Consider the following 26,860-nt stretch of genomic DNA (forward strand, 5'->3'; position numbering starts at 1 on the left):
AACACGTTCTTCCCAGCTTTCACCTTCATCCCTCTTTCACTGCACAGGCTGCATATAGAACAAGTGAAGAAAAAGGCAAAATAAAAAACTTAAAAGCCAAGAAATGAGTAGCACATCCCATCTATAATCAAGCTCCAGCAAATCTCACTCAAACAGTTTACAAGGATGCTGTTCCAGCTTTCCACCCTGCCCCTGTGCAGGACATGATCACCTCTGCAGCACAGTCAGTGGATGGGAATGTGCTCCTAACTTTATGCTGCCCCAGGTCAGCACATCAGCCTCATCCGAGCACATCCAGGAACCGTAAAGTCTTCTGCTCTGGGCTCTGATTTACAGCCAGCCTGCAGCACAGACATTGGAGAGTGCACGTAGGAGGTAAGACAAAACTGGGGAAGAGAAATGAAGTAACGAAACTTGTCATGTCACCCTTCTTCATTACCGTAACTAGATGACCATGATGCAATATGCCGTAATAGCACCTTCACAGCAAGGTACACTCGGTTCCTCAGTGGATTTCAGTTCCCCTGGTTCTCCCAAGAGAAAAGGGGTGATGGCTCTTCTGCTAGGTTCACTGTGAAGGCCAGATACGGCTGCTGCCCTTTAAAGCACATCATCAGTCACTTCCCCAAAGACCTCTTTGTCTGACACTCAGCCACAGACCATTTGGCTTAAGATATTCACTATTCAGTCTCCCTCCCAAACAAACTCTCCCTCTCTCCCAAATATGCAGCGAGAACTGTGGTTGGTGATTCACCAACCACAGCTGGGTAATTAATGAAGCTTATTGTATTCACATCAGTAGCATTATCCCAATTCATTCAGGGCTCTCTATGCAAATAGATCAGATTGCCGCATCTTACAAATGAAACATGTATTATTAATTTCTGTAGAAAGCATCTGTCACAATAGCATAACCCCTTTACAAGAACCAATACAAATCTTGCAAACAGTCCTATGAATATATATATATACACACACACATAAATATATTTAAAATAAATTAATTTGTCAAACCACTGCTTCTTTAAGAGTTTTATGCATCTACACTGAAAAAATAAATTCCAACTGAATTCCTTCATGCTATTTAACTTATGGCAATGAACTGTGCACTGTATCAAACATCATTATGAATTCTTCAGGAAATAGACTCTTAAGTTAAGACCCATAAAATCGCAACAAAAAAATCAAAGATTTTTCTACTGTGTATGGGAACATACTTAGTGTTAAGTTCAATACCAGAATTTCCTAAAGCCCCAAACAGGATACAGTTAAAAGTAACAAACAGTAATGACACTAGCATGTCTTAAGTAATTGATTTACCTATTTATTAAAAAAAAAAAAAAAAGAACGGGGATTTCAATTTAAGTGTTAAAAATTAACAACAACAACAAACTACGAAGACTAATGGGCACACAGGTTCTTCTAAATGCTATGCCAGCAGTTTAATTTGCTCATCCTCAGTTGTGGCCATTCTCTTTTGGAAAGCTGCCCTAATTCTTTTCTCCAGTGCCTTGTTGCTAGGGTTGCAGCTGCATGGCCCATTCCCATTGAAGCGCATGTCTTTGGAGGGGGGCACAAAGGGCTTCATTATCTTTTTCCTCAGAGCTCGCACAGTCATAAGAGAGCATTCCCCCTCTGTCCCCCACCAGAAAGTACTCGGAGAATCCCAGCCGCTCAATCACAACTATTTACATATGAACACGTGCACCAGGAATCCCATGCCCTTCCTAAATTGCAGGCGACTTCCACAGGTTGTTCCAGTTCTGCCAAGGGGTCTTCAAAAGCTGTTCATTTATGGTTCAGTCATCTTTACTTGCGATTTTATGGAAAGTTAACATTGGAGCATGACTTTGGAATTAGTAAGATGAGTAGTGATGTTAGCGACTGGTTTTCAAAAGCATGAAGAACCATCTGCTAACACTGCCAATCTTCAAAAGACTTCTGTTTAGAAGTCCAGGCCTTCTTCTGGATACACAGCCTCACACCAGCTTAGGACACAATACAGAAAAGGACACAACTACCAATTTAAAACACTGTTCATTGACATTGAACTTCCTTCTCAATGATCAATTTAAATCTTTTATTGATATTTACAACTGCATTCATTCAGTGAACGTGCTAACACAGTTGCACCAGTTATAAAGGCAAGAGGGATATGGGCAGTGTTTCCATGCAGAATATTTAGCAAGACAAATAAATTTAAAAAGTTAAGAAATAAAAGTCAAATTCCAAATAATTAGCAATAAACTGTTTCTTGGTTTGGTTTTGGTATCCTCTTGCTTGTAAGTGCCAGTACATTTTCAGCCATTTCCTATGAAAAACTTGTTTAGCATTTGTAGTGTCATAGGAAAGAAGATACTCAAAAAAAAAAATAGTTTCCATTTTCAACTCCTCTTCCTCTAGGTAAAAAAATTCATTACTGAATAGCAGAAACAGAATATGGAAGAAAAAGAAATTAACCTACCACAAGAATTCTGAGTATCAATATGTAACAACTGATAAAACAGATTTTTTGTTGAGGCTATATGTGAAGTAGTAGTTCACAATGGAAACAGAGAAGGAAGATTACATTTAATGGAAAGCAACCCAAACCAATCATTTACATTAATAAGCTTATTCAGAGAGTACACAGGGAGCAGAAGTATTTTAATATAGGATGTCAGACTGTTGCTTAACAAGAGGTAGAAAGGAAATCATAGTTTCTCTAGGCCTGTTATTTTCAGGTCCTACGCTAACTAAAGGGTCAGAGTAGATTTTTCACTTCATGTTACCAGGTTAGCAGTTCTCTACCTGAAAGTCTGTCTCTTTAGGAACAGTGGAGAAAGTATTTGGGGTTTATGCCAGTACAGAGGAACTAGAATCTCCGTAAAAGGCCATAGGAATTGCAGTGCTTGCTGCCCATAAGATTACCAGAGTATCTTGACAAGGCTGTACACTTATCACACTCCCAGTCAACAGATGACTTCCAGATACCATCTACAGCCAAGAGGCTGTTTGTTACTTGTCCCATGAGCTGCCACCTGTGATCTAACTCTGGAAAGACCATACATAGACAGATATGCAATAATTAATTGTGTTAACATGCGACATATGCAGACAGTCTAGCCCATTTCCTGGTAACCTTGTGAGAAACAGGTTAGACCTTCCCTAAAATACTTCCTCTTGGTACTTCTGCTGAGGTCTTAAGCCCCATGTGATTATTCTGAATGGGCCCAAAGGAAGGCAGCAACAAACAAGTGTAATTTCTGCAAAGGAATTTCAGTAGAAGTTTACATTTGGCAAAAAAAAACGCACCACCTTTACAGTTAACTGTCTCAGTTCTGTGTCACGTAATAACCTAGGGGAAAGCAAAAGGTCAGTAGGTTAAATAAGGCCCTGAACTATATAACTAGTATTATACCAGAACCATAACTCAAATACTTCCAGTGCAACAGGAACTTAACTGTTCTACTAATTCAGAATTTGTGATGCCTTAACCTACAATTATGGTCTTCTGTAGAAATACAAGATCAAAAAAGGTGCACGTACCATGTTTATTTGTAATACTATTTGATACTTGATTCCACCTATTCTTTTTCTTAGCCTAATTCCATCGCTATCTCTCCATTTGTATTGTATAGTTCCATAATGGGGATGGTAGAACAATTGCTAAGAAGAACTTCATGTTAAAGACATACATTTGCTAGAACCAAAGAAAACAACAACAAAAGAGACAACAAAGCACTATATATTTCACATTAGCCAGCACACATGCAGAAGTAACTAGACAAATAAAGATGTGTAAGAGTCAGAGGTGGGGTAGAGTAACACAAGGCAGCATTGAAATAACTGTGATTCTTGAATATACAGTGCAATGAATAGTGCTATCTGGTGTTTGATAAGAAAGACAGCATTTGCTTATGTCACCACTACATCTATTTCTGAAGGCTTGACATTATATATATATATATACACACACACATATACATTATATATATATATATAATACATACACACACAAACACAAGCATTCCAGCCAATTTAGTGATGTGTGCACAAAGCTACCATGCTTAACTTAACATGAGACTAAGACTTCAAAACAGATGTTGGTTCAACTTTCTTTGAAATGTACTGAAGGCACAGACTGTTATAAAATTTAGACAGTACTGGTAAAACCAGTAATAACAATGTGTGCATACTGTTCATCCACTCTTACCTATTAATTCTACTAATTAATAAGTACGTTCATCAGCCAAAAAGGCCAACGGTATCCTAGGGTGCATTCAGAAGAGTGTTGCCAGCAGGTCAATAGAGGTGACCCTCCCCCTCTACTCAGTCCTACCTGGAATTCAGTGTCTTCTTCCCAGTACAAGGGAGACATGAAGATGATTAGGGGGCTGGAGCATCCCTTATGAGGGAAGGCTGAGAGAACTGGGCCAGTTTAGCCTGAAGAGAAGACTAAGGGGGGGGTTTCATTACCATCAATGGGTAAAAATATCTTAAGGGAGGGCATCAAGAGGATGGGGCCAAACTCTTTTCAGTGTTGCCCAGCAACAGGATAAGACACAACAGGCACAAAATGAAACACAGGAAGTTACATCTGAATTTGAGGAACCACCACTTTACTGTGAAGGTGCCACAACGCTGGAACAGGTTGCCCAGAGAGGTTGTGGGGTCTCCACCTCCAGAGATATTCACACACACAATCCTGCAATGTGCTCTACGAGACCCTGCTTGGGCAGGTGGGGTTGGACCAGATGATCTCCAGAGGTCCCTTCCAACCTCAACCACTTTGCAACTGTGATGAACAAAGAAGCTGTTTGGAACTTTTGGAACTGTTTGGAATTTTTGAAGGAGTTCTGGAAACAATCACCTAAAACGCTTTCGTCCACTTTTTGATGAATAATGCAATATCAAAAATGCAGTATCTCAAAAAAAAAATACTATCTAAAATACACAAATACAGCAGGACAGTGAAATAGCAAAAAGCCTTACACAAGCTGTTCTGAGAAGCTAGCACTCATTTTCTGAAGTGGCTGATGTTCCTTCTTTTCAAAATTGCTTGTTTATATTGAATATGTCCTCCAAATATAATCAGTTTATGCAAAATTAGCTATTATTTCTGGATATATGTGAATGTGTTTTCCATGTAGAGGATTTTCAGCCATGGAAGAAAAATGACACTGAAACAAACAAGAAAACACTTCCACATGAGTTCAGACTGACCTACCAAGTCAGTTATAGCTGCAGCTCTACTCTACTGTAGAAGCTTCCAGTAAGTAAACACTATGTGACGTTGTTGAACATACATAGAAATGAAAGTATAGCTGTCTCTAGAGACTAAACTAGCACATGTTTTTGTTATACTTGTTATTAGCCATGTAATAAGTCAAACTTTTCTGCAGCAAAAATGTACATCTGGGAAGTTGATGCCTATTTATAAGAGGTTACTACTCTCACCGAGGTAATAAAAGAGATTAACAAAAAGCAACCAAGAGCCTCCACTACTACTGTAGTTAAGCATACCAAGCTCTTGGCCTTAAATGGCACTACAGTCAGTTTTTGCAATGCTAGCAGCTTTTTCCAAGCCTTTAAAACCAGAAATAGAGTTTTCTGCTACAAAACCCCATGAAAAGACTTCAGAACATAATGTATGCAGTACACTTTGAGTCACAGGCCTGTTTATAAGCATCACCACACCAAGAACAACCACTACTGCTACTTGAGATACAAGCATCTGAAAGAGATAGGAAGACAGAAAGGTTACAGGAAAGGTTATATTGGGACAGGAGAGAGGGAGGGGAGAAGCGAGGCAGAACAGAGTGAGCAATCATACTCTTGAAACAGGCCTGAAATTTAAATACAAAATAAAAGAATTAGGTGGGAGCTTTGTTTCTGAACAAATTTTAAAAAGGGGAAAAAAAGGAAGTAAACGCACTTAAGATACCACAACAGACAACAGGCTGTGTTAAAAAGACTTGCTGAAAAGTATCTAAATATCCAGAGGCAAAGATAATGAAGGAGATACTAAGGAGGTAAGACAGAGCAGAAGAAAGAGGGTAACAAAACAAAGAAATCATGGCATTTACGAGAACGTAACTGTTGACAAAATATTTTTCTAAACTGACTTATCTGAAGGTAATTACTGAGATTTCAAAAATAAATCATATTTTCCTTCTGTGGCAACTCTGGTAAGAAGCTTCGATGATCTTCCATGAGCTTGTTTGCCCTAACAGATAAATGAAGTAGTAACATCTGTGTACATGTTAGTCTGGGGATCTGTACTTTAAAATCAGTAGGGACTACAATGACTCAGGTCACAGCGTAGCTTTTAGTTTGTGTGTTTAATCACAGCCCACGAAAGGCAAAAAACAGTCAATATGGTAGCACCCCCATCTCTTGTGGCATTCTGAGTCAGAAGCCTTATGTTAGAAGCTTCTCAAAACGTAACTGAGTTACGCAGTTAACTGAAGTTAAGCAGCTTGATTGTCACAAGTGCCAAATCCGCAGCAGTTTCCACCCAAAGCCTGCCAGATTTGGGAAGCAGGCAGTACTCTGCTATAGATTTGTCTTGGAAGTTAAACAGCAATTCTACTTCTCTCTCCTCCCCAGTAATTAATCACCATGCTCCTCTGTGCCTCCACACAGAGCTCTGTATAAGGGAATTAACATATTTTTAGGGACACATATGGCAAATAACCATCACCCGTGCATTCACCTTTGGGAGAAGGTATTTCAGATTTCCAGCCCCCTACAGTGAAACTACTTTTCCAAACAATATTTGAAAAGCCTATTACTCTTAAAATGGAGGCTATGCTGGCATTACCATCCTCATTTTCTAATTCACTCACGTTAATTAAAAAGCAACCAACCAAACAAAAAAAAAGTCACAGCAACTCCCCCACTACTCCTTTCCCGCTTGAGTCAGCTCAAAAGCAGCATTCCTCTTCTTCCAGTCAATAGGACTCAAGGAAACTATGGTTCCCGGCCACTCTTCTAGTTCTTCAAACTCTTGCACCAACCAGTCCACGTGTTCTGCATGTGAAAATGCAGCTCAGCATTGGAACATAATTCATACCCAAGGTTAGTTGCCCCAGTTTGACTGACAGTATAACTGTTGACAAGAGAACAGTCAGTCAAGCATAATCCAGCCAGAGAGGCACAGACCTGTTTTGCATCAGGAATAAGAGAATTATTTGCCTGCTTACACTTCCTCCCCAGTTTAGTCAGTAACAGAAAACATTCTGATAGTATCAATAACTGGAAAACAAGAAAGATGAGAAGGATTAAATAATGCTATACATTTTAATACAGAGAAGGAAAGAGACAGACATGACTATTCTTTGAATTGTCCCTGTCCAAAGAAGAAACTGAATCCTTGAAAAACACTGCAGCTAGCTCATGCTTAAGAAGGCAAATTACTTTGCACATTATATTAAAAATAGATATTGCAAAATGGTGTCTTCTGAGAAATCTAATATTTGAATGAAGACTGTTCCAATAAACATGTGCCAGATCAGTCTCTCCTGGACACTGGGTAGCATCCGAACTGCTCAACCAAAATGCAACAGCCCTGGGCATAAATAAACATGCAGACTAGTTATCTGTGAAAATACAGAAAGAAAGACATCAGTGAAACAATCATATCTAAAGCTGAGTGTCAGTGAGACTTCCAAGACAGTATTTTGAATCTAGGTGCCAGAATTCTAAATAAATGATTATTGGAACACATGTCCTTCAAGGAACAGAGCTTAAAGTGCTTTTACAATTAAGGGAATACCCAGTAGCTGTACATAATGTTAAAAACAAGGGTAGAAAATTAGCCGTTCTACGTCCTTCAATATGCTGTAGCAACTGTTGTTCCAAAAGAAGACGTCAGAGTGATATGGCTGGCAGAGTATTTTCTGTGAGCAAAGATGAATCTGAGGTTAAATTAGGCCATTAGCAAATGTCTGTTTGTTATTTCCTCTTTCTCTTGGTACTAGACCAGTAATATAGAAAAGACTTATCCTTTTCCTTCTTTTCAAGAAAACAGACAACAGAAGTATCTCTAAATGGCCATGGTCAGAAGTTACACCTGTAACTCGGGAACAAGATTTAGATAAGGTACAGGAAGCAGATCTTTGCTTAAGTTCACTTTTGTACCCAGCCTGCTCAAGGACCAGGTTCTTGGACTTCATGAGCTCTTCTGTGCGTGTGACCTACCAACTTACTACATTTTAAATTTCTCAAGTGATTTCATGCTCTAGTATACAGTTCCTTAACTATGTGATGTCTAGCAATCTAATTTGACTATGTAACACATGCACATTGGTAGCTTTTCTAAATGGGTAGGCATTACACACTGGAGGATAACTACAAAGCTGATGTACAGAAGACAGATAGCAAGTAACAGATCTCTGACAAAGACTATTAAAACTCCCTGCGGCTTCTCTGGAGAAACGGGACGCCAGTGCTCAAGTAGTCTTAGAACATTCTTCTTCAGCATGCTAACTGCAGATGGCACTTTGTGCTGAGCATTACACAGTGCGTGGGCCTGGGGTGTAAAAACCAAAGATATGATTGCAAAGCACACTGCACGTATGAAGGCAGGAAGCACACAGAGCCTTTTCAGGACGCCGTATTTCACACTGTATATAAGCTTATCCAGTTTAAGATAAACATTACCGCATACGACTGCAGTTCCAGAAAAAAGAAAAAAATCTTAGAGAACAGAACTTCTCCATCTGTTAGAGAGATGCTTTAAATATCATTTATAAAGTACATTCTATAGCTAGTTATAAGTCTAAATATAAAACCTTGAAAATGAAAGATCTCTCAGGGCATGCACACAACATTTCAAGCTACAGTAACTGAACATCATGCAGGTTTACTTTCAGTTTCTAGCAGCATTTCTTTGGGGACCTCAGGCTTTCCTTCCCTTTACCTCCCCATTAGACTACAATAGGGCTTGCCCACGAAGCAGGACAAACCTGTATTCAATTTAACTAACAACCAATTTTTTTGGCACACTCTCCTACACAACTTTTTGCCTAATATTCTTTTCATATGGACAGGTGTAATGCAAATTGTCTTCCACAATAGACAATTTCTTATTGATCAACTTTGTTTCCTAGCCTTCCTGCTTTATGGTTTCCACTGGCAAAAATCCTTAGTGACTTCATTCCTCATGTTGCACTTTATTGTAGAAAAGCGACAGCAATAGTTACACTGTGGACTTCAGCGTTAATATTGTTCTGGATCAGCTGAGTTCTACTGTGAAAAGTGAACAAAGTGTTTCAGCTCTTAAAAAAAACATTTTTAGCCCTGCTCCCCCATTTAAGAAGCTGTATGAGTTACACAATCCAGCTGCACCCCAATGATTTGACCCAAGTTTAAAAACAACTGAGGAGGACAGAAGTTACTTAAGCTAAACTGAAAAAAAATAGTCCTTCATCAATATCTTATGTGCTTTTTTTTTTTTCCTCTGCCCTTAAAGTGAACAGCACATGTCATTTTTAATTACTTGAGTGAACTAAAACTTCTCTGTTGCCATTGCTCCAACTTTATGAATCAATTGTTAAATTAAGAGTCATACAGAAGTGACAAAAATACGGTGGATGAACTCTAAGCAATTCCACGCTTACTTTCAGGAAATGAAAACCCATGAAAACTTTACACAGAAAAGACAGCCTACAAACCAAAATTGAAAGCCGTATATGACACAACCAAGGTAATAGAAAAGACTCATTTCAGACTTTGAAGATACGCAGGGTTTTCTGTGGTGGTATCCAGATGAACACTACCACGAACAGCCTGCAAGGGTTCTAGGTTAGTACTCTGTGCAGCCAGAGTGTACTGCATAAATGTTGCAGAAGTTCAGAAGCTTTTTGTGCTAGAAGTGAATCAAATAAGGTTTTTCTTACAGAAAAAAAAAAGTTGTTTCTAAAATTCACTACCGTTTTTACATTACCTCCAGATAGAAGAGAAACATTTTTCCCACCTTCCCCCCTAGCCCAGTACTCCAGACCTTTAGTGAAATAAGTGATAAGTAGCAATACCAGAATGGAAAAGGAAAATACTTTTTTTTTTTTTTCCCAGACTGTTCTGAATTTACTCCAGGCAGTTTGAAAGTATTTGTTTCAGAATGTCATAAGGCTAGACGAGGAAAACACTAACTGTGATGACGAGCCACGGGCCTTAATGCTTTCTCTTCCTTATGACTGGAAATCAATCCACCCACTATATGGTCACAATCATGTGACATGAAAGACTGGGTATGTGAAGATGCAAGTCCAGACACACAACTGCAGGGGCGAAGGGGGAGTTAAAGGGTTCTCAGCTGAGAAGTAGCTGGGAATGGCTTTGGTGCAGCACTGTCCTGCACCACTGTCTTGCGAACTGCCAGTCTGAACCACAAAATAATTGAAGAAATATATTAGAACCTCAGTCTTTTTTTTTTTTTTTTTTTTTTAGGCTGGAATGGGACATACTACAAGATGTTCATGGAGATTTTGCACTCACCACTTTCAATAGCTGTTGGTGAGGCAGGCCAGGAAGGCTGTACTTCCTGACCTGTGACTGAAGCTTCCTGCAGACACTCCTGGAGCATGTACAGAAAGGGCAGCCAACAGGTTGGGAACACCCACTGCACTTCACTTATTTCTGGCACCAGAGCACAACACAAACATTTTTGCGCTCTGCAGGGCTCTTTGCTCCCTGCCTCCCCCTACTCCCTGGGGGCATCACCACTGACTCCAGTGCTCCAGTCAAAATCCTCTCCCTTCCCCACTGGAGTCTCCCTTCAACAGCTCCCATCCGCACATAAGCCCTCCTGCTGCTTGCAGTACAGCCCCTACTCTCCTCAAAATATTCCACCCCTTTTTCTTGGTCTTCCTCTTCAAACACACATTACCAAGACCTTTCACATGCCTTTATTATCCCTATGCCTGCCACCCAGCTGCCTGCCTTCTCCCCCTTCCATCCATCTCCAACATTTTCATGTTTCATTACCACATCTGACCACCATTTCTTCCCCTCTCTCCGTCTCCCACCCCACTTCTGACAGAATCCCAAGGACTGAGATGCCCCATCCCCACACACCGTCCCAATTCCCCAGTGAAACTTCTTTCACGGGGTGGGTACATGAACTTCCAGCAATGCTTCTGAGGCAAAATATCTAGAAACATCAGGGACAGCTGGGGTAGGGTGCAGATCCTGCCCGCACTGTAGGATGGCACCTACACTTCCAGTTTCATATGCTGGTAATAAAACTACCTCATCACAGACCTCTCCGGGATAAATTCATGTGCAGACTCTTTCTTCCCCAAGCTCTCTGGCAGAAAGCTTTTGCAAGTAATAATGAAGTCACTGGTGAAAAAAGCAAGTACGCTTATAGAAAGGAAGTGCTCAACATGAAGGATAAGCCCAAACATATCTGGTATTGTCACTCTTACTCAAAATACTCCAGAGTTGTCAAATGAACTTGGGAGAAGGGAGAGAGGAAGAAGGAAAGAAAAAAAAAAAAAGCCCTTTAGCCATTAACAAGTATTTAAATGAAATTCAGCATACTTTGACTATTTTTAGAGTAAATAATCAGGTTTGCTACTTGAATTACATACTTTATGAATAGTACTCAGAAGCACAAAGAGCAAGTTAAAATGGGAAGATACCTATTAGTTAGTACCTGAGAAATAAAGTAGTATTTTGCATGCTTTGCTTCCAGAACAGAACTCTGTAACATGTTCCACAAGTGATATCTCTTTTGGATGAAGCAGCACATGTAACAGCTTTTGTGCTTATTTCCTAACTTAGTGTTATCCAACAGAATCTTTCTCCAAAACTCATAGGATTTTTAGACAACAGAATATGAATTGGGAAAGGAGAACACTAAAGTATAATTTACAAGCTTCCAAAATTAAAGCTGTGCAGAATTAAAAAGAAATTATCAGTAATTTCAGGATTTAACTGTTCCACCAGCACTCGTGGAATCATATCATCTTAAAGAAGAGTTAGGTATTGCAAACACATTTAAGAACCTTAGTTTGAACAAAGGAATAGGAACATGAAACTAACATAAAATAAGCAGAAAATGAATACAGTATATTCTTTGGTAAGAAGATTATGGAAAAAAAATCTAGATAAAACATATGTGGCTGCACATACCAGAAATACCAGAGTCTACTGGGGCAACAAGACAATTTAATGCTGTCAAAAATAATACGTAAAATTAATTGAGGGTCACAAAGCACCTGGACCGCCTGTCAAAGCTGGTCTGAATTAGATATGAATATTAATCAACGTTTTTATTATGAGTACAAAGGAAATTTGCATATCATAACTCTGCTGGACTTCTCATCAGGGGTTTATCACCAGGGAGGCACTTGAAATGCTTTTCAGAATTCATGAGAAGTGCCATGAAACCAGATCCAATCTACTTAGGTTAAAAACTCTATCATGCTTTGATGGTTTTGTTATCACAATGAATATTCATAGGTTTATCATCTGTGTTTAGCTCAACATTTAAAGTGAAATGTAAACTGGCAGTATTGCCTACCTGTATTTCACAACTTCAGTTATTCTAGTCCTTTCTGTAAGCAGCAAGTCATTCACTGAAGATATCCCCAATTCTAGAAAGCAGGAAAAAAAAAAACCACAGTGTAAGTATCTATTAGAGCTGCCAATACAAATTATTTATAACAAAGAGTAACATGATTTCATGTTAGAATGAAGAAAACAGCTACCAACAGTCAGCCCAGAGTCAGGAATTTCTTCATCTTTTTTCCTTCGCAAAGAGACGCAGGTATCATAACTCACAGAAGGCTGAAAGCTACTACCATCAATGAACAAATTCAAGGACTAGAAGCTACCTTATTTACTGCAGTTTTGGAAGAAGCATTTGCTGACTTTTGCACTCTTGGTGCTCTTTATTCTTATACTAACGTATTCCCTTAAGAGTTGAGGAACTACACACTTTATTTTTAAAACACACATACATATGGTTATATTATATATTGTGTGTGTATGTACACACACATCCATACATGTGGTACGTTTTTACATATATATGCAGTAGTAGCTTAGGAAATAACCAAGAAGCATGGGTTCAAAGGCAGCATCTGCTTAATTTTGGCTGCTTTCTTTGCTAAGGTAAAACCTTAATATTATCAGGGGCTGGTGGAAAGGCCATAAACCAGATGCATATTCCAACAAACTGTGTGTGCAAGATTAGCTACATAAACCCTCTCACTGATCAGGCTTCAGATCACTCTCAGTAGCAGGTAGTTCAGGAAATAAGTGGTTTGTACTAAGTATCTAACAAAAACACACAACTTTGCAGTTACACCTCATGACGTCTGTGAGGTTCAGCAAATGTGTTTGTTATTTAATATGTTCAGATGTCCATGACATCTACTAACAAGTTCAGAAGTTCTCCGCAAAAAGATGGATTACAAGAGCTGCAATCAGTAACAGAGAGGAAACACAAAAAGAGCTGTCTTTGACCACCAAGAGCCACTGCTCTAGAATCTGCTATTGAACTATTAGGGCCAATGGATTATTTCCTGGTGCTAAACCTGTATTAGAAACAGCAACAAACTAAAATCCAAAACCAAAACAGCAACAACAAAAAACAAAAAAAAACAGCACTGCATTCAGAGATCATTCATGTGGATTCATAAACCGTCCTGTCTGCAGCTGTGTATCAAAACTGGACTTCAAAACTGACAGAAGCAATAACGAAAGCAGAAGAACACTCCAAACCACTCACTTCAAATGTTCACATAAAATATGGCAGAAGTCACAGTAAACAAAACTTTATGCATCTCCTATATTAAATGGGGATTGCGGATTTTTTTTTAATTTTTATTTTAAGTATCTTCTACACCTGAGCTTCCCGGTGCTACATCTTCCACACTAAATGACAAGACATTTGCTTGCTGATTTTCAGTGGCGGCTTGTTTGTCATATTTAATCCTTTACTGCTCACAAACTGAGGAACTGAGGCTTCTGTTTCTTCTCAGGCTGACATGTCAGATATAAAAAGTAAAATTACATTTATTTATTTTTTTACTGCATAGTTTTCAGAAAGAGAGGGAAAATCTACAGATTAGAAACAAAGAGCTGAGGCAGATGAGCACAGGTAAAACATTACATAAACGAAAAAAACAGCAAGTCAAGAGAAGAATGCAGGGGAGGAAGGTAGGGAAGAGAGGAAACTTGTCTGGACAGTGTTACATATCACAGACAGAAAGCTTTGATCACCTTTCTTGTCAGGACAGAAATCTGGGTGGTCAAAAAAAAAAAAATCACAGCAGTGGATTACTAAGAATGACAGTATTAGGAATTAGCTATAACTGCCTTAGTGAAAGCAATGCTTGACTATTACATAGCCACAGAGAACTGTGTGGAAAGAACGAGATTTGTCTCCTTTCTTCAGCTAAGGAGTCAAAGAACAACTTTGGCATTACACCTTGTGCATGATAGTTACTTCACAAGAACAGATAGGAGACAAAAATAAACTTTAACTGATGAAACAGTAAATTTGACCAAGCATATAAAGGGTGTAGAGTAGATGTATTGAGGAGCTAGAGAACAACAGGCCCTGAAGTTTGGACATCAGGTCAGAGCAAGGCATGTGGTTGTCCACATAGCAGCAGACACCCAGGGAAGACACTTCAGTATCATGATACTTGAGCAGTTTCCTTGACTTTGAAACATTAAAAACTTAAACAGTTGGTAATAATATACATGCTTTCACTGAACGGTTTGCATGAACCCTGAAAAAAAAAATAAATGACCAAATGAAACTTGCCTTCATACAAACTATATTCAGAGTATCTATATGTAGAGTTTGGGGGATTTTTTTTCCATGCCCTTGGAAAATAACTGTATCAGGATAGTCTGTTGCTCAGACAAAAAAAAAACAAACAAAAAAACCAAACAGCTGAACAATCAGCCTGTCACACATGACATTGCACTGGTTGCCCAACAATTTTAACAAAGAACCAAATAAAATGCTGAAAGCCAATAAGGCTGACATGCATTCTTAAAATCTTGTAATTAATTGTCATTGAAAGTTAGCTACCTTGTACTCGAAGTGTATGTGGCCGATAACTGAGATAAAGGCAGGAGAACCAACTAATTCAACCTCAGCTGAACATAGACCTCCTCCCTCAAAGAGAACGCAACTGAACCTGAAACATGAGAAAGATTCATATCGTAAGTTTTCATATCATGTAAGTTTTACTGAGAGAAAACTGAGATAACAGTGCTTCAGCAATGCGATGCTATATGAGATTGTTAGTACAGAGCACACATTAATTGGCCATTAACAGCACACATAACATCCTAAAAACACGTAGACTGAGTTTCTATATAACCTATGTTTATAACTAACAATATTAAATGTAAGAATATCTATATTTGCAAATTCTAAGCTTTGTCTTTCTTGACTCCTCTTTAAAAAAGAATAGACTAAGTAGAAAAATAGATGAATTTCACTTTCCTAAACTGTAACATTCAAAGCCCATGACCACACTGTAAGAGCAGCATCAACAAACAGTGGAAGCTCCTCATAGAACAACTTTTAAAGTCAGTTACAAATAAAATTCTGGACCACTAGTTTTAAGTTGTGTCACAGCTATTTAGAGTCCTGGATGAATGAAGCCTGTAGACTAAACCTACATCCTAATGGACAATTTAATTCACAAAACCACTTCTATAAGTGGAAGACTTCTGGCTTGAAATGCTGCTAAATTAACTGGCACAGATTACCCGCCAGCAGAGTGGAAAGAATGGTGTTTGCAGGCACTGCCAAGGCACACTACTAATCAAGCTGTAACCACTGTCTTCGAGAAGTTTGGGCAGCTTGTTGCAGACTTACCTACCTCGCTCATTCATTAAGAATGCTGGTTATAAATAACAGTTGTCTAAGCGCTAGCATTTACATGAGAACTTGAAGCTTTCTGCTTGGCGAAAGCCTTGTTTCAGGAGCTAACAATTCAGTATGTTTCCTCTATTTCTAAGTTACAGCTAAACTGCTGGCTTAGCCAGTTGCCAGAAATCACTAATATTGCAAGATTCACAAGATTTTAGAGAACCCAGATGTCGGACATCTATTTTGATGTGGTAGCTACAAGAGGATCAAAAGCATTAACAGACTTACACAAACTGCTATTAGTAAGTGTATCAAATTCAGAGAGAAAACCATCGGTGGAGCCATGTAACATTTTCAAGTTGTTTTCAAATTACAGAGAATTGGTTCAAATTTGATGAAGAACTTGCATGAAGACGCTATATGTATATGAAGTGCAAGTTTTAAAAATGCATTTGTATCTTGGGGAAAAATATTTTCTAAACTAATGAGGCTGTGGGTTTGCAATAGATGAATAGTTAAATGCCCTGCAAACATTCAGCCATTTCCATTTAAAGAAACATAATCAGTTTCAGCACTTTGATCAGTATATTGATAAGAAAATGATTAATCTAAACTTTTTGTCGTGTTTTTTTATCTTCATTATGTTAACAGACTTTTATATAGATATATATAGATATATATCTATATAAAAGTCTATTTTTACAAGCTATTAAAAACTGTTGAGAAAAATATAAAGGATTAATCTTGCATCTGAGATACTTCCATGTCTCTATATACATACATAGTATATATACACAGGTTTTTAATCATCCTCCCATTCCAGTCAATGGCAAACACTTATTTGGAAGTGTTGTCATATCTTCAGTCACATGCACGCAGGAAGTGATAAGAGAGCCAGCAGATCATATTTTATTTCATTATGAAGCTTCTGTTCATCTATTCATTTAATGAAACCGTTAAGGAATGTGAATAGAATTAGTAAGTGCCAATGAGTTCAGAACTGTGAAAAGCTAGAAATAAAAGGTTGTAAGACTTATGAGAAGTAAGATCAAATACAAGTGGAAGCACAAAGAATCGAGAAAGCAAGTTTTAGTTTCTCCTATTGCTGCCAGAGATGTTTCTTTCAAAACTAAAATCTTTTAGAGGACAATTTAGAGCCAGAGTTAATATGTAAATAATTCTAAAGAAGGGAGGTATCTCTATTCACTGGCTGCCTAGGAGAGGACTTTGAACAGTAGCCTACTTAAACTCTTCTCTGAATACCTCTTTCCCCGTTTAAACCTTTTCAAGAGATCCTTCGAAGACACCAACATTAAGACATTTCAATACTTTATACTGTTTATGCTTTGCCTCCAGAAATCTCCCCCAGGGAGGAGAAGGGAAAAAGGCAAAAAAGCAAATAATCCTCATGGAAACTACTCGGAGTCAGGCGCTTAGGAGGCTGACCTTTAGGTCACGTTTATCTGTGCCAGCGTCAAGTTTTCCTATTTCATCTCTGGTCGAATGAAATTCTTTGGCTCATCAGCGACACAGGTGTGTTTACTTGGATGCTTAATGGACTACACTGCATGAACACACTATGGAAACGACTGAAAGATATGTAGGAATACAGAAATGCAGCTATGTAAGGCTTGAAATCTTGTATTCCACTCCAATGAGACATCCTGCACTTTTAGTATGGAAAACTTATGTTTGTATTCCAATGTCTGAGTGGCTAAGCCTTTCATAAAGAGAAAGAAAAAGTAAACTGTGGGCTAATACTTCTTTCTCAAATTATTTTCACAACCACACAAACCTAAATCTCACAGAGATCTCTTTCACTAAAAGTAAGGGCTTTCCTTTTTTGTAAGGAAATGGCTGGAAAAGGCTGACGCTGTCAGGGTTTTGGTGGGAGGAAGGTGCATTTACTGCCTGCTTCTGAGAAGCGTACTAGGCTGTTTTCATACCTGCCAACCTAGAATCTGAGAGCCTGATGTGAATAGCTTAACTGATTCATGAGACAAAGAGAGTGTAATTTAGTCAAATTTTTGCTTCAAAATGTATTATGTATAATACCTTGACTGCCTATTTTAAATCACACAGACGACAATCAATCATAGGACTAATACTAATCCTGTACATAACAGGAGTAGAAGGGCTGAGGTAACCAACAGAACACAAACAAAAACCAACAGACTGGTGTTTCTAGTACAATCCATCCCAAAGTTTTGTCTTTTGAAGACCTGGAAAGAGAGATATCCAGCTGCTGGAAACTGAACATCTCCCCCAGCAAGCAAAGAAAGGGCCTAACAAGTCACTAGCTATCCAAATAGCTCCACTACCCACACAAATGGTTTCAGCCTTCACAAAACACAGCCTTCAAAATCTGCAACTTGTTTTCATAAAGGCAAAGACTTTCAAAGCCTTCACTTCCCACACTTACCCTCTTAACAGGAAGCCTGGCATGTCAAAGAAAAAACACCTCAGTGAAACCACTATAACTGTGACAGACTGCATGCAACAAACAAACATCATTGTAAAAGCAAAATGCAGTGAGTGACCTGAAAACACACAACGAATCGGCTCTACAGCTGACTGAGAAACATCAGGACAGCCTGACTGCATTCGCGTCATGTCAGACTAATTATCCTGGGCATGGGCAGCTCTCACGAGCCTTACCCGTCTCATTTGAACTCTGATGCAGAGAGAGCATTTCAGCTCTGCGCTCCATGTCGGTGCTTTTGCACGATGATTCCTCTATGCAAGGGGAGAGCAAAAAAGCCCGTTCTCACAGGCCATCAAATACACAAGTCAACAGAACTTGGGCTGCAGTTTGAACAGCATCAGTGCTTCCTTGATTCTCAATATTTTTAAATATATATATTTTTTTAACTAATAAAGTCAACATACCAACGGAGAAAGAAAATCATCCTCCATCCCAGTCTCTCAGCTTTTCAGCTTACTCGTACTACAGTAGTAAATAACCAAGAAACGTCACATGTAACTTGTCCCATCCTCCAAAAAAAACCAAACAAACAAAAAAAACAAACTCAAGAGTCAGTCTCCCTATAAATTCCCATTAATTTATATGTTAATCTGTAGTCAGCATTGACTGAATAAATTATTAAGAAAATAGTCTACAATGATCCTCATTGTTTTTAACCAAACCATTTTCAGCGCTCCAGAGCAGATGCAGATCCTCTCAAGAATATTCCCTTTTGTAATTAAAACTAGCATTGACTGCACTTCAAAATTACTGCGGTGTGTAAGGCAACAACTGCAGGTACAAAAGCATCCAGACAGGCCTAGCTAAAAAGGAGAACCTAAGACACTGTCAATGACTTAACAGAAATCACCAAGACATGAGCTACCTGTACTAAGTGTGCTTTGAATGTAGCTCTAGCTGTAAAACACTGACTTTTAAGCCTCTCCATAAGTTCTTGGAGAGGATGGAAAAGAAATTTTGAAGTTTCTTTGCCAAATTTACCTGATTTTTACGACATTTTTCTGAACAGAAAGAAAACTCAATAATTAGCCACATTATCTGATTGTTTCAGTGGATTAATTTCAGAATCACAAAAAAAAATCTGATAAAATGATGCAGCCAATGTTACTTACGGTCTAATTTTTAATTAAGCAAAGAACATATATACATCAAAGAACAAGCAATGCTTGCAGCACTGAGCATATGCAATATTAAACACAGGACCTGCCTTTACGCTCCCCATACCCACCGCCACACACACACATTACCATGGTGATTTGTAAAATTTTCTGTCTGGGATTTTTGAGTAGTACACTGTTTGAAATGCTCTCATCAGCTTTGAATAGATGCAAATACAAATTAAGTTACATTTAGAAAAACAATAAGCCACAGTTTGATAAAGCTCTCTTTAGAGCAGAACACTAACAAAGATATCTTAATATGACCTCAACCAGTAGATATTAAACCAACAAGGCCTTCACATTATGCTTTCAGTCCCTGAAAGAAAGGAAACTGAGTTTAAGGATTAGGAAAAAAAAAAAAAAAAAGAAGAAACAGCAGACCCACTGCATAAAAAACATAATCTGGAATCACCCATTATCTGTGTTAGCGTTTGAATAGTCGTCTGCACAAGTGTTGCTTTCAGAGCAACTAGTTGTATTTTCATAGAGTTGTGTTTTCTTTAAAGGAATTCTTAATTTATATAGTATTTCACCAAAGTGCACATTTGTTTTGACTATAACATGTTTTGAGTTTCCCAGAAATGGGATCACTTTACCCAGTCTACCTCTAACTTTCGGCAGAAGTTAAAAAAAAAAAAAAAAATCACCTTAAGAAATAAGCATCATCTTACTATCGATACATACATGTATCCTGAAAACATAGAATGCACAGGACTGGAAGGAAAGACAACAACTGCTGGTTCGTTGTGCCCCAACCAAAAAGTAGGTTAAACAAACAAATCCACCGCAACTTTCAGTACCTAGATTCTCCTGCATATACTATGACAGTGCCTCATACTTTGGTTTGTAAAACACGTTGGAATACAACTAAAGCAATTACGATTCTAACTAAGAGATTCAAGGGACAAGACTGTAACTCTGACTCCTAGGTAATGACAAATACTACCCTTGCAAATGTGTTCTTGTAAAGCTGTAGTGGACTTTCTTCAGGCACAGTTGTAATGGGTTTAGGATCTCAATGAGATTTTCACCACCAAGTTCATGATAGCCAGGGCTTTACTTGAAACACTCAAAACTGAAAGGAGTCACTCACCACTCCCATTGACTGCCCTGGAAAGGGCTGGAGTAAGTGGAAGAAACGCTTAATAACCATGCATGGGTGAAGAAGAGGCTCCAGAGCAAGGATTTACAGGCTTTTCTTTACAGCCTGCATAACAAGCTTGGCAGTGGTGCAACCAGGGGGATGGTCCAGGAGGGAAAAAACAGCGTGTTAGAGTCGATTATGTCTTTCACAATAGAGTGCCTATACTGACATACAGCCCCTTTGAATTTGCCTCAATACAGCCTTAAGTCCCACTAGCATTTTTCAAGAGCATCACAAAGCTTCACTTACCCATTACAAGACAGCTTAGCAGTAAACAGGTTACAGCGGAGTCAAATAACAGAGCTGAACACACCTAGATTTATCCTTCAAAGTCGCTATTTCAACAGAAATAAAAAGACTTGATTATGCAGCAAGTCCTGGCTGTACCAGGCACACCAATACCAGTGGCATGCTCCCCGTGAAAACAGAGTGAAAGCAGATCACTTAAATATTTGTCTAAGATGATTTTTTGATAGAACAACAGAGGAAAAAAAAAAAGAAAATAAAAAGAAAAAAAAAGAGAGAGAGAATGTACCAGAGTTACTGATTTAGGTAGTCTTTCATTAGCTCCATAAATGATTTCCTCCCACCTACAAAGAGTAGTGCCAATAACACTTTTTCACAAATTGGCAGTATCTGGATGTTACAAAATGGGGAAAAAAAAAAAAGTTATTTTTTAAATGCACCCTGTGCTTGAGGACAATAAAAAGAAAAAACAACTAAAAAGCAATACGCACATGAAATACCAAAACTAAACCAACTATTTGAAGACAACTCCACCAGCCCCATCCCATAAAAAAAAAGAGGTTACTTAAAACTGTTTGTCTGCTTTTTTCTAAGTAGACAGACTTGGGTATGTCACCACCAAATAAAAATCTGCTAAGCTCCTGTTTCTGAACTACTACACATACTTTGGACTACAGAAAAGTGTTTCTATCAGATCTCAAAAACTGTTTATACAGTTCAGGTAAACAAGACTGCTCTTAACTTCAATCTTTTTTACATTAATTTTACTTTGTTTTGATTATCTCAAGGAAGAACAAACCTTACAAAACACAACTTATTCCAAAAAGGACTTCAACCTGGAATACCAGGGCAAGACACCATTCACTTGAAGGGTTAAGAGGGGAAACAGGTAATTGAGCTCAAGTCAAAATTTGTTCTCAGGAAGCTTTAAAGGAGTAGGTGGAGTTCCTTTAGCAGCTGGGGTTTGATGAGAATAGCTGCATCACGTGGGGCCAATTAAAAGACATGTTATCAGTCAGCACAAGAATTACTGAACATGAGCCACAAGATAAAGCAACCAATAAAAGTAACAAAGAGCTTTCTGCATGTAGTAGTAATTCAATGTTTAGTAGTATTACTGATTTCATGAGAAATAGGGTTGCAATTTATGAATGTCCTGTTTAAATCTTGTGCAAAAACAGTCTCCAAATTCAGCTGGTGACTACAAGAAAGAGGACAGATATCCCTTTACAAAAGGTGAGGGAAAATCATATATATATATATGTATATATGTATATATATATAAAATCTATACAAAAATAAGGCTATGATTTAGACAGAAAATGTGCTAAGTATAATATAGAGATTTCCAAATTCATTCAAAAAGACACTTATTTTTCTTATGGGGACAATTGAAATTTTGACTGGAAATGCTTTGGTGATAATGTACTTTCTATCCTGTAGAAAGAAAGCTTTCTTGAGAAAACACATCTGAACTGCATGAGGTAACTGATAAAGTTCAAGGCATGTACAGTCAAAAAAAAGAATTGTCCAGTAATTTGCAAAAAAGCACGAGACACCAAAATACTCAACAAACAATGATGCGGTCTGTAACCAGTTACTTGGTTCATGCATTGTTTTGCCATTATATTGTGATTTATATACCCATGAAAAAAATAGCTCTCTGTTTTAGCTTAACTGGTTAGAGATAGTTAAAATATTTTATTCCTGCTTGCCTAAAGCACAACCATAAATACAGTACTCTGTCGTGATGTGAAAAGCTATTGGATCAGACCTGTCATCACTACGTGTGATCTTCCCCTAGCACTGGGAACCCTCATCTGTTTATACGAAAATTTTTCCTCTATTATGCCGAAAACGAATCACTTTTTCTCTCCTCTAGTACCTCCTCTCCTCCCAGGAAGAGGCAATGGAGACAATGTTTTATATAGTGCAAACGAGTCTTATCATAGCCCATGGTGGGGCTGTAACAATTATGTATGGTGGGGAGAGGATGCAAATTCTGTCCAGCAAAGAAACTGGCAGTTTTCTAGTAGCCACAGTATTAAATCACAGCCTCAGGTAACTGCAATAGGTTAGACCTTTGGCAGCACTACTTAGTGGCCTACACTATGATCCGTACCTTCAACACCAAACAAGCAAGCGATTCATTGAACACGACCCAGGGATATCCATTTAAGCTCTGTGTTGAATAACCGTAACTTTGAAACAAGATGAAGAGCAGTTCCCAGTTTTCCAGGGAGTGCAGTTGTCAGCAGCTTGCTTTCTCCCATGTATCACCCTGGTGCGCTGCTGAATGTGCACAGAGGAGGTATCTGTTCTCCCTTTTGCATTTCATGATGAATACTACTGAACTGATTGGACAGACAGTTAAATAAATCAGAGCAGGAAGTTAATATAAGATATTCATCCTCCAAGGAAGCTTGCAAGATCTGCTGATGATAACCCTGACACCTTATGTCTTCCTCCTTATACCCTCCACTCTGAACCCATCTGTTAATAAAAACACTGACAAGGAAGGTGGAAGAGCACTCACGTAACCGTGCTTTTGTTACAGGCAAGAAAACTTCTGTTCCTGTCAGAATGGAGACGAGAAGCTATTGAGAGAAACCTGTTCCTCTTGGGGACAATGGTAATCACTGGACTAAGAAGCTGATGTGCAAGATTAAATTACACCTGCACACAACACACAGAGGTAGAAAGAGACTGGAGGGGTCCTGAAGTGCCGCTACCTAGCTATGCAACAGGCACTGAGAACAGGCCCTCAGACAGGGCACTCTCCCGAACCACCCTCCTAACTTTTTTGCATTCTTTTTGTTGAAAACAGTCAGTGCTCTCATTGCTAATCTCCTCCTCATCCTACCCATTAAGTGCAGCCCCTACCCCAACACAGTCAGTGCAGCTGTTTGATTATTCTCTCACCCACTTTCATTTGTTTCAGGTAGCTTGTGTGAATTTAGTATTTCTTGACATCATCAGTACTCATGCAACAGAACAAGAGATGCTAATCATGTAAGCCCGACTTGCTTCAAAACACCCTGAAATCTTTAAGTGACTCAAAAGCCTCTTGAGATTTACTGATTTTTTTTTCCAACCAAAAAGGAATCCAACCCATCCAGCATGCTTCACAGAAACATTCTTCCTTTCACCCCTATTCCCCCCCCATCCCCCCCCCCAGTTCAGCTACAGAAAGGAACACCATGTCCCTGCTTTTCAAACATGTCTCAATTTAGGCTATTTGTAAGTTTGTTCTTGAAAAAGAAACATCATTCAGCTGTGCAGTCATCATCATGTATGCTTAGCTTCTAGAGTACATCTAAAGCAACAGGAAAAAAAGCAAGAGAACTCTAATACTTTAAAAAAAAAAAAAAAAAAAACCCTGAATGTTAGCCCTGCTTTAAGAATTGATAAAATTGGATTAGACATCAGGCATGTATGTCCTAACTACATATATGGAGTAAACAGCATTAAATTCCCTACAATCCTTCAACATAATCAAGAAAGCATTTATTTGTACTTGAGGTATCAAAACAGTGACTAGTATTTTCACAACATCCAGTTCTTTTAAAACTCAGTTATTTGCTAACACGCAAATATTAATAGTAGGAGACATGGGACTAATACTAAACATGTAGGGCAGTTGGTAGCAAACGTGTTTCCATGAAGTGACACAACAAGGTACTAGCAAGGTTGTACGAAGGGCCACATTATTCATCACCCCTTTCCTCGTATCTGAGTATCCAGAGAAGCATACAGTGAGAGAAGATATCCAGAGCTAGGGAGGTCACCAGAGATAACTGGGTCGTTCAGGTGCACGTTTATGTGACGTGACAGTCTCTACTACCACGCAGAACCATATCTACTAAAAACACGCGCTGCAGCGATGTATTTCATGAAACACTGCTACTCGATGCCTAGACTCGGGCTGTCAAGTGTAATTGAGAGTTGCAACGAAGTGGCTGAAAACTGAACAGTCATGGGACGACTCAAAAATAAGTGTAGTTAGTCCTATTTGAATTCTACCCAAGTACTCGCTGGTACTGACCAGAACCCATCGATGTCTGCACACAAACCAGAACTAACAGGAGTCATTACAGTACTTGCAAAACAGACTGGCAAGAGATTTTCTTAGCAATGTATTTTGCGAGGCTTGTATACAGTTTGCCACATGACAACAAGCTCAGTTCACAAAAAACGAAACAAAAACCAAACAGAAAGATCTGCAAGAAGGGTGCTTTCAGAAAGTACCTTAGAATTTTTTACATTATTGAGTAACTTAATTCAGCATTATGTTTCATGCCTAAAGGTTGGTCTATGAATCATAATTAAACAAAGCGAGTTTCTCAACACTACCATAAGTTTGAAAAAAAATCCTGAAATCCAGGAAACTGCCACCTCAATCATAAACCACATAATGAAATGTTCTCCTGGTAATTCATATGTCAGTAGCGTGAAGAAAGTCATTTGTGTTTGTATAATAGAGTATTTGTATAATTGTAATGCTAGCAAGAAATCCTACTGGAGAGAGAAAGAAGAAACCCCTTCACACCCCACCTTTGAGGGTCAAAAGGTCTGGCACAAACATCTAAAGGGTTTGTGCAAGCTCTGAAAGGTTTGCTCAAGTTACCAGGTGCTGGACTAACTCCTCCCCTGTGGACAATGAATTATAGCAGCAACTGCTGATTAATGTCATTTCACCACCACAAGCCATTACTCCTTCCAGAAATGTAGAACAGTGTTGACTATGCTTCTTGTTGGAGGAAAAACGTGAAGTGTGAACATCTAATACATCTTGGCTACTGCAACGCTTCCATCCATAGGACACGGTTCGATTTCTCGACACTACCCCAGGACTAATGTTTTGATCATCGCAATGAACACGCTGATACCCAGCAAAAAGAGTCACAGTAAAAAAAAAAATAAAAAAATCAGAAAGTCACTTTGAAGACAAACTGAATTTCTTTTCTACCCTTCCTGTTTCTAAAGCAACTATATCTATTTTTTGGTCAGTAGAAACCATGACAGGATGTTCAAAACATTTCTAACTGCCTTTTCTTTTGTCACCGTGTGGCTTGACACCATGTCCGCAAGCATTCCCCCAGATGGCTATACTGCAAGCCACCACAAAGATTCTGACGTGCTTATCAGGTCAGAATTACCAACAAGCTTCAAAGTAATTTGTTTTGTGTGGTTATATGGCAGTGTAAGTAAATTGTCTTCATACTGTTCGTGAAAACAGGTTTTATATCAAAGATAATGTGTGGTACAGCTGCAACATTTCTGGACAACAAATTACACCTGCCAACAGGTTCAATGTTCTTCATCTTGTGTTCCAATGGATTAGAATATTTTGTAGACTGTGTACTACAATCTTTTGATTTCCAATCTATACATCTTCGGTCTAAACACACAGAAACTTCACCAGGAAGTTTCTTGAATGCTGAATAGTTGATCTCCCGTGGAAGGGAGAACACCCCTTTCCTCAAAGCAGAAATCATATAGAAAATATAAACTATTAGCAAAATAATTTTAGGTATTCAGACAACAGTATCCAGATTATAGTTTCTCACCTAAGCTAATTGGCAAAATTAAATTTAAGAGAGCAATGAAGTATGTAATGGCACAACAATTTACGTGCTTACTTGAAATTTATAGACAGAGCAAGATTTCACTGCTTATTTGAGCTGCTACTTAGATCATTAACGCTTGAAATAATTTGCTTAAACCCAGTCTGCAGCGTTATCTACAACAATCCCTTTTAACCTTGAAAAAGTCATTACAAGAGAAATTCAGTTGTTTTATTACGTCTTTCAAAACTGTACCTGTCTCAACAATGTCAAGCACAACTCTCAGAAACGTATCTGTACCTAGACTGAGCTATTGTTGATCAGACGAGCTATGCAAATAGGTATTGACTACACATTCCTCGTGAGTGAGGAAAAACGCGCCTTCTGATCTCCATTTCTTCGGTTAATTACAGGGAACCACAC

At 38.5% G+C, this 26,860-nt stretch overlaps 1 protein-coding gene across 5 annotated transcripts in view; it reads right to left on the bottom strand.

The window, feature by feature from the left end:
* CDC42SE2 (CDC42 small effector 2) overlaps nucleotides 1-26,860 on the bottom strand; it is a 78,245-nt gene that overhangs the window by 50,486 nt on the left and 899 nt on the right. For 2 of the 5 annotated variants that reach the window (XM_035569359.2, XM_035569358.2), the window contains 2 exons: nucleotides 15,044-15,152; nucleotides 12,515-12,587 (listed from right to left, as the gene is read on the bottom strand). The exons of 1 other annotated variant lie outside the window; for it this stretch is intronic. The gene's annotated coding sequence lies outside the window, so the exon portion shown is untranslated. The remainder of the gene's footprint in view (nucleotides 1-12,514; nucleotides 12,588-15,043; nucleotides 15,153-26,860) is intronic. 2 more of the 5 variants (XM_035569361.2, XM_035569362.2) reach the window with 1 other exon arrangement.

Source organism: Cygnus atratus, chromosome Z, assembly GCF_013377495.2.
Source record: "Cygnus atratus isolate AKBS03 ecotype Queensland, Australia chromosome Z, CAtr_DNAZoo_HiC_assembly, whole genome shotgun sequence".
Classification (NCBI taxonomy): Eukaryota; Metazoa; Chordata; class Aves; order Anseriformes; family Anatidae; genus Cygnus; species Cygnus atratus.